Consider the following 8819-nt stretch of genomic DNA (forward strand, 5'->3'; position numbering starts at 1 on the left):
AGCGACTGGGGGGAAGAGAGAGCAACTGGGGGGAAGAGAGAGAGAGCGACTGGGGGGAAGAGAGAGAGCGACTGGGGGGAAGAGAGAGAGCGACTGGGGGGAAGGGGAGGGGGAGGGGAGGGGGTAGGGGAGGGGAGGGGGAGGGGAGGGGCCAGGGGGAGGGGGAGGGGAGGGGAGGGGGGAGGTGGGAGGGGCAGGGGAGGGGAGGGGGAGGGAGGGGGAGGGGAGGGGGGTGTGGGGGGGGAGGGGAGGGGGTGTGTGGGGAGGAAGGAGGGGGAGGGGAGAAAGGGAGGGGGGAGAAAGGGAGGGGGGGAGCTAGCAGACCCTTTCCCCTCTGCCGGCGATGGCTCCGCGGAGCTCCATTCCACCCCACGTACTGACATGGCTCAGCCCAATCCCCGCCCTCCCGAGCCCCGGCCTCCGGAGCCACGCGGTCCCGCGCACCGGCCTCCCGAGGCCTGCGATCCCGCTCTTCCGAGCCCCACGCTCGGCCTCTCCCGAGCCCCCGCCCCCCCCCAGCTCCGCGCTCGCGCTTTCCCGAGCTCCACCCACCCGAGTCCCGCGCTCACTCTCTCCCGAGCCCCGCCCCCCCGAGTCTCACGCACGAGCTCTCCCAAGCCCTGCCCTCCTGAGCTCCGCCCTCCCAAACCCCTCCCCATGCCCGAGCCGGCTTCAAGACCAGAGAGAGAGATGCCGCCGCACAACCTATCGCGTGAGGCCCGGCCGGACTCAAGTCACGCTCCGGGCAGAAGTTGATGCATGCGCTGACTCCTGCCCCGTCCGCCTTTACTAAGATGGTGGCAGTGGCAGTGGCGACGCTTGGCTCAGGCCCGCCCCCTCCAGCCTTCACAAAGATTGCGGCGATCGCGGGCCTTTTGTTGATCGCGACGGGTGGTGACTAGCTCAGGCGTGGCTGGGCAACAGAGGCCCAGGCTTCGCGGCCTGGAAAAATGGTGAAAGGTAGGAAAATTATAGAGGTTAGAGAAAAGATTTACAAATTAATTAACTTTTAAAAAAAATAATTTGTGTTTTTAAAGCAACTTTTTTTTTGCTGGAAATGTAGATGTGAAAAGAAACACGCAGAAAGTGGGAAAAAGAAATGAACAGTTTGGAATCAAGATGGCGGCCACTCACCTCATCTCAGAACGATAAGGTCAGCCCACACATGCACCGATTGGCCGACCGTCATGTCACCGAACCGTAGGATTGGTCAATCGTCCTGCCACTCGGCTCTGGCAGGGCCCGTCCGCACGCGCAACGAACCTGCCCCCGCCATGCAGCGATTGGTTGACCGTCGGGTCGCTCGACCGTACGATTGGTCGACCTTAATGTCACTCTATGCTAATGAGCGGATAATGAGCAGAATTTTGAACGTTTTTTGGATACCGCGGGCGCAATTTTTGTCTCGCCGAAAAGTAAATACACTTCTGACCGCTCTGGAATCATAAGCTTTCTTTTGATGTAATGCACGTGTAGGTAGGCTCTATAACTTTAGAGTGCATAGCCGGACAGACAGGCAGACGGAAGGACAGACAGATAGACAGACAGACAGATCGATCCTTTTATATATGTAGATAATAAGACACAAACTCAGGTAATCATTCAGAATCACCCCACAGATTGACACTGAGATAAATTAAGTGGGAGATACAGACAACAATGGGACACATGGCGGAATAGACAAGAGAGCTGGAGAAATACAAAATGGACTGAGACTCCAGAAGACAGTGACCGGTAGCTGATAGAGGTCAGTGAGTGGAGGTGATTTTTTTTTTCGGGATTTGGTCCCGTGGCTTAGCTGATCAAAGCGTCTGTCTAGTAAACAGGAGATCCTGGGTTCGACTTGCAGCGGGGCATTTGTTTTATTGAATCTCTAGGGGTAAGTTTCTTCTCGTGTGAAAAGTCTAAAATTCTTTTTAATGTAACTGCAGCTGCACTGGTTCCCATTCTGGTTGAACGCTCCAATACCTGCGGGGCCTGGGTCGAATTCCACCACTGTCCTAATTTCTGGCGGTGCTGATTTTGGCCTCTTCACCAAAAATCCATCTTTTCTATGCAGTGCCGTGCGTTACTTTGTTGTAGTCAGAGCAGAGCTTCAGTAGTTGATGTGTGGCGCCGTGATCGTATAGTGGTTAGTACTCTGCGTTGTGGCCGCAGCAATCTCGGTCAGAATCCCAGTCACGGCACAGATTTTTCATCCTTCCACAATCAATAGCCTTCCTTTACATTCCTCCTTCAATTTCATTGTAAATTTCCTGCAGTATTACCTTAATCTTACATTCACTTTCACCTACTTAAAACGCTAAGTGTGCTCTGCTACCACCGCTGTTCCTGGGGCACATGTCCCATTCACCCTAATCTGAGTTGGTGCTTTCAAACCAGTCGATATACTTAAACCTGCGGGACCTCTCGACAGACAAGCTCTGCGAAAGCACGGCCGGCATTTGGAACCAAAGCAGCCTGATTGTACAAGAAAATTCCTCGGGAAATGAAGTGCACTGGGGAGGCTAACTGAAAAATTGGGTTTGTTCACCTGGTAGTTGCCGCTTTTCCCTAAACAGTTGAGGGGCGTGAGCGATGGGAAGCGCTACATAGCTGCGGATGAAGGGTGAAATATGCAATTTTGACAAACTGGCTACCAAAAATGAAAACGGACGCTCAGTAGTTATCAAGGAGAGTGAGGGACGCTCCGGATGTAAAAGACAGGGTAAGGGACGCTCCGGATGTACCAGACAGTTGAAGGGACGCTCCGGATTTACCAGACAGAGTAAGGGACGCTCCGGATGTACCAGACGGTTTAAGGGACGAGCCGGATTTACCAAACAGGGTAAGGGACGGTCCTGTTGTACCAGACAGGGTAAGTGACACTCCGGATATATCAAACAGGGTAAGGGACGCTCCGGATGCATCAGACAGGGTAAGGGACGCTTCGGATGCATCGGATAAGGTAAGAGACACTCCGGATGTAACAGACAGGGTAATGTACGCTCCCGATGTACCAGACATTGTAAGGGAAGCTCCGGTTGTATCAGATAGGGAAAGGGATGCACCGGATGTACCAGACAGGGTAAGGGATACTCCGGATGTACTAAACAGGGTAAGGGATGCTCAAGAGGTTCTGGAGCGCGTAAGGGATGCTCAGGGCCAATCAGACAGAGTAAGGGACGCTCAAGAGGTATCAGAGAGTCTGATGGATGCAGATTTATTACTTTCTACAGCTCACATTTTCTAATTATCAATAAAAGCAAAAGTTGAATCCTAATGCAACAGATGGTCTGCCGTGTCCCACGTGGGGGCAATGAGAAGGTAGAATGGGGCCGGAGTGAACATTTACAGTGCTCAGAAATACATTTATAACTGGCATAAATTCCCCCACTCAATACATTTATAAATAATACAGATACATCTAAACATATTTGTAGCGATCAGAGGTGCAAAAGCATTTACAACTAATACAATAGCAACTCACCAATACATTTGTATCTAATATGGACACACACAAATATACTTACAACCATCACTACTGATTGTTTGCTAAAAAAAAATACTTTAATTGTTTGTCTTTAAAGCCACAATATTTACATGGTAGTTTGCACTGACCTTCCTCCAAAGCCGCTGGAGACTGATGGAGAATGATTTGGGTTCTAAACGATCATTTCTTAGGCGGATTCGAGCAACTTTTGAGCGCAAGTCCAATATTAGAAGTCGACATTAAAAATAGCCTCACGCGGAACCATTCGCAAATGTCAATCTACAATCCCCAAAGCGAGATTCATACCCCGAGACTAAAGAGTCACTCTGTCTGGAATACAGGCCCAGTCAACTGGTTATCAAACGGAAAATCAAATGGATTTGTCATGTATTGTCCATTGCATTTTGTCTGAAAAGTGGGCCCGCAGTTCCATTCTGGTTCCAAGCCCTCTTTTTGCTGTCGATTACTTGCCCGGAATGTGCTTGGAGAAGTGTTGGAATCGAGGCACAGCCCTTCCCACTGTCGCTTCCTCTAAATCTCCGTCCAGGATTTTCACCAGTGCAAGGTCCATCAGCTTGAGCTACTGTTTAATTTGTTCTCGGCATTAACTGTGCTGATCCTTTAACTTGTTCCACTACACGGCATCTCCAAATTTGTCGATTGCTCCTCGAGGGCACTTTTCATAGGTAAACCTGCAACATCTGCCAGAGAAAGATTCAATTTCAGCGTTTCCAACAACGAGTCGACCGATATCAACCTCGACATCCTCACCTACACGCTGCAGATGCAAATCTCTGCGCTCCTCTGCTTCAGTGACATTTTGTTTCGCAGCGATGGCCAGTTTACACTCTCTGAGGCTGCAATCGCTGTTTTCCGCCGGCAGTAGGCGCTTGGAGAGAGCGGGGCCGGACAGGCAGCCTGAAGTTCGCTGCTGTCGCGGCCTCTCTCACTCCGGGAGCTGGGTAACAGCAAACAAACTCATGGGTTTGTTGCCGGGTCTGAAATGCAGCTCCGAACTGTTGCTATTGACCGAGGCAGCGCTGCAGGATCCTGTAATGTTATCTCACACTGTCGGTATTTCTGTACAGTTTGAGTGTGTACAGAACTGTATAGAGAAAAGGAGAATACCGCACGGCTGTTAATGCATTTTATTGATCTCTACCTACAAGAGATGATTGAATTAGGGACCTGTTGTACTTTAGACGGAAGTGATAACCGCTACACTTCAGAAACTGCTGTTCCTTAAATAATTAGAGAAGCAGCTCAGAACAGCAATTGTCGTCTGCAAATATTCTTACCCTGCGATACGGGTTCCATTGCATGTCAAGGAGTGAACTTTAAGAAAACTGTTTATACTATTAAGTAAAACTCATTAGACTGTGTCAAAAGTTTGTTGTAATCGTCGTTAATCACCGGGTAACTCACATGGTTACCGAATCATGGACAAAAGTTTAAAACGTTTCTTGCGTTTTGCATGTGATGAATTTTCATCGGTTCTCATTTTGCAGACCGCATTACAGGAGTTGGGTAAAAATGTTCAGTGTTTATGGCACCAGGATCTGGTGCAGCCGTTCGTAAATTCACCAGCTCGCTAACACATGAGAGATCACCTGCTTCACTCTTTCATATAAACCCAGCCAATGCACCTCAATTAAACAACATTGCGCCCCCGCACGATTAGACAACCTGAAATGTGCAAGTAAATGAGCCCGGATAACTAATGCACATCAAGCGCAGCTCTAGTGGCGCAATTGGTTAGCGCGTGGTATTTATATAACAGTATAGTCTTCGGGGAAATGCCGAGGTTGTGAGTTCGAACCTCACCTAGAGCAGCCAATGTTTTTGCTCTTAGTTTCCTGAGGCCCACCGTGTTGCAATAACGGATGGGAGTTTCCAAGGAGCCCTTCAGTGTTACTTATTGACAGGAGGGAAGGTGGGGCCAGCGCAGGGAAACCCAATGCAACTTCGAGCCCAAGATCGGCGGCTGGTTGTTCCAGAGATCTGATTCTCGCTCAAGGGATTTCGCTACTTAAAAAGGCGAGAGGTCCAGGGATCTCTACCTAAAAGAGATGATTGAATTCGGGGCCTGTTGTACTTTAGACGGAAGTGATAACCGCTACACTTCGGAAACTGCTGCTCTTTAAATAATTAGAGGAGCAGCTCAGAACAGCAATTGTCAGCTACAAATACTCTTACCCTGCGATAGGATTCCATTGCATATCAAGGAGTGAACTTTAAGAAAACTGTTTATTCTATTAAGTAAAACTCATTAGACTGTGTGAAAAGATTGTTGTAATCGTCATTAATCACCGGGTAATTCACATGGTTACCGAATCATGGGCAAATGTTTAAAACGTTTCTTCCGTTTTGCATGTGATGAATTTTCATCGGTTCTTATTTTGCAGACCGTATTGTAGGAGTTGGGTAAAAATGTTCAGTGTTTATGGCGCCATGATCTGGTGCAGCTGTTGGTAAATTCACCAGCTCACTAACACATGAGAAAACACCTGCTTCACTCTTTCATATAAACCCAGCCAATGCACCTCCATTAAACAACATTGCGCCCCCGCACGATTAGACAACCTGAAACGTGCAAGTAAATGAGCACGGATAACTGGCACACATGAAGCGCAGCTGTAGTGGCGCAATCGGTTCGCGTGTGGTACTTATATAGAAACATAGTAGATAGGAGCAGGAGTAGGCCATTCGGCCCTTCGAGCCTACTGCGCCATTCAATGAGGTCATGGCTGATCATCCAAATTGAGTACCCTGTCCTGCCTTCTCCCCATATCCCTTGATCCCTTTAGCCTCAAGAAATATATCCAACTCTTTCTTGAATATATTTAATGAACTGGCCTCCACCGCCCTCTGTGGCAGAGAATTCCATAGGTTCAGCACTCTCTGGGTGAAGAAATTCCTCCTCATTTCAGTCCTAAATGGCTTACCCCTTATCCTTAGACTATGACCCCTGATTCTGGACTCCCCGGCCATCAGAAACATCCTTTCTGCATCTAGTCTGTACAGACCTGACAGAATTTTATAGGTTTCGATGAGATCCCCTCTCAATCTTCTAAACTCCAGTGAGTATAAGCCCAATTGACACAATCTCTCCTCGTACGTCATTCCTGCCATCCCAGGTATCAGCCTGGTGAATCTTCGCTGCACTCCCTCCATGGCAAGAACGTCCTTCCTCAGGTAAGGTGACCAAAACTGCACACAATACTCAAGGTGCGGTTTCACCAAGGCCCTGTGCAACTGCAGCAAGACATCCTTGTTCTTCTACTCGAACCCTCTTGCTACGAAGGCCAACATACCATTTGTCTTCTAAACCGCCTGCTGCACCTGCATGCTTACCTTCAGCGACTGGTGCACAAGAACACCCAGGTCTCTTTGCACTTCCCCTTCTCCCAATCTATTGCCATTCAAATAATAATCTGCCTTCCTGCCTTTGCCACGAAAGAGAATAACCTCACATTTATCCACATTATAGTGCATTTGCCATGTTTCTGCCCAATCACCCAACCTGTCCAAATCGTACTGGAGTTTCATGACATCCTCCTCACAGCATACCCTCCCACCCAGCTTTGTGTCGTCTGCAAATTTGAAGATATTACATTCAATTCCCTCGTCCAGATCATTAATATATATTGTGAACAGCTGGGGTCATAGGAACGATCCTTGAGGTACCCCACTAGTCACTGCCTGCCACTTGGAAAACGACCCGTTTATTCCAACTCTTTGCTTTCTGTCCGCCAACCAGTTCTCTATCCAACTCAATACCTTGCCCCCAATCCCACGTGCCTTAATTTTGCACGCTAACCTCTTGTGCGGGACCTTATCGAAAGCCTTCTGAAAGCCCAAATACACCACTTCCACTGGTTCTCCCTTATCTATTTCACCAGTTACATCCTCAAAAAATTCCAGTAGATTAGTCAAGCATCTTTTGTAAATCCATGTTGACTTTGTCCGATCCTGTCACTGCTTTCCAAGTGCTCTGCTATTACATCTTTTATAATGGACTCTAGCATTTTCCCCACTACCGATGTCAGGCTTACCGGTCTATAATTCCCCGCTTTTTCTCTGCAACCTTTTTTGAATAGTGGGGTAACATTAGCTACCCTCCAATCCTTGGGTACTGTTCCAGAGTCTATCGAGTTCTGGAAGATGACCAGCAATGCATGTATTATTTCTAGGGCCACTTCCTTAAGTGCCCTGGGATGTAGATTATCAGGCCCTGGGGATTTATCGGCCTTCAGACCCATCAATTTTCCTAACACCATTTCCCTACAAATACTGATTTCTTTCAGTTCCAGGAACCTATGTTCCACGGTATTTCTGGGAGGTTATTTGTGTCCTCCTTTGTGAAGACTGAACCAAAATATGTATTTAGTTGGTCTGCCATTTCTTTGCTCCCCATTATAAATGCCCCCGATTCTGACTGCAAGGTACCTACGCTTGACTTCACCAATCTTTTTCTCTTTACATATCTATAAAAGCTTTTACAGTTAGTTTTTATGTTCCCTGTAAGCTTACTCTCATATTCTATTTTCCTTTTCTTAATTAATCCATTTGTCCTCCTTTGTTGAATCCTAAACTGCTCCAAATCCTCAGGATTATTGCTTTTTCTGGCCAATTTGTATGTCGTCTCCTTGGATCTTATGCTATCCCTTATTTCCCTTGTTAGCCACGGTTGAGTCACCTTTTTCGTTTTATTTTTATGCCAAACTGGGATGAACAACTTCTGTAGTTCATCCATTCGGTCTTGGAATGTTTCCCATTGCATATCCACCGTCAACCCTTTGAGTGCCATTCCCCAATCAATCCTACCCAACTCGCACCTCAGGCCATCGTAGTTTCCTTAATTAAATTGAGGACCCTAGTTTCTGAGTCAACTGCTTCATTCTCAATCTTAATGAAGAATTCGATCATATTATGATCGCTCCGACCCAAGGGGCCTCGTACAACAAGATTGCTAATTAATCCTTTGCCGTTATATAACACCCAGTCTAAGACGGCCTGATCTCTGGTTGGTTCCTCGACATATTGGTCCAGGAAACCATCCTGTAACCACTCCAGGAATTCCTCCTCCACAATATTGTTACTAATTTGGTTAGCCCTATCTATATGTAGATTAATGTCACCCATGATGACTGATGTGCCCTTATTGCACGATTCTTTAATTTCCCTTTTAATGCCATCCCCAACCTCCACCTTACTGTTTGGAGGTCTATATACCACTCCCACTAATGTCTTTTCCCCCTTAGTATTTCTCAATTATACCCATACAGATTCCAGCTCATCAGGGCTAATATCCTTCATTACAATTGTGTTAATCCCTTCTTTAACC

The 8819-nt window shown here is 47.5% G+C and overlaps 1 non-coding gene across 1 annotated transcript; it reads left to right on the forward strand.

The window, feature by feature from the left end:
* The first annotated feature begins 5208 nt into the window (after positions 1 to 5208).
* trnai-uau (transfer RNA isoleucine (anticodon UAU)) lies at positions 5209 to 5304 on the forward strand. The gene is made up of 2 exons: positions 5209 to 5246; positions 5269 to 5304. It is a non-coding gene; the product is annotated as a tRNA-Ile (tRNA).
* The last annotated feature ends 3515 nt before the right edge of the window (positions 5305 to 8819 follow it).

The sequence above is a fragment of the Somniosus microcephalus genome, unplaced genomic scaffold (genome assembly GCF_052327205.1).
Source record: "Somniosus microcephalus isolate GS21.2 unplaced genomic scaffold, FLI_Smic_1.0 unresolved_chr1, whole genome shotgun sequence".
NCBI lineage: Eukaryota > Metazoa > Chordata > Chondrichthyes > Squaliformes > Somniosidae > Somniosus > Somniosus microcephalus.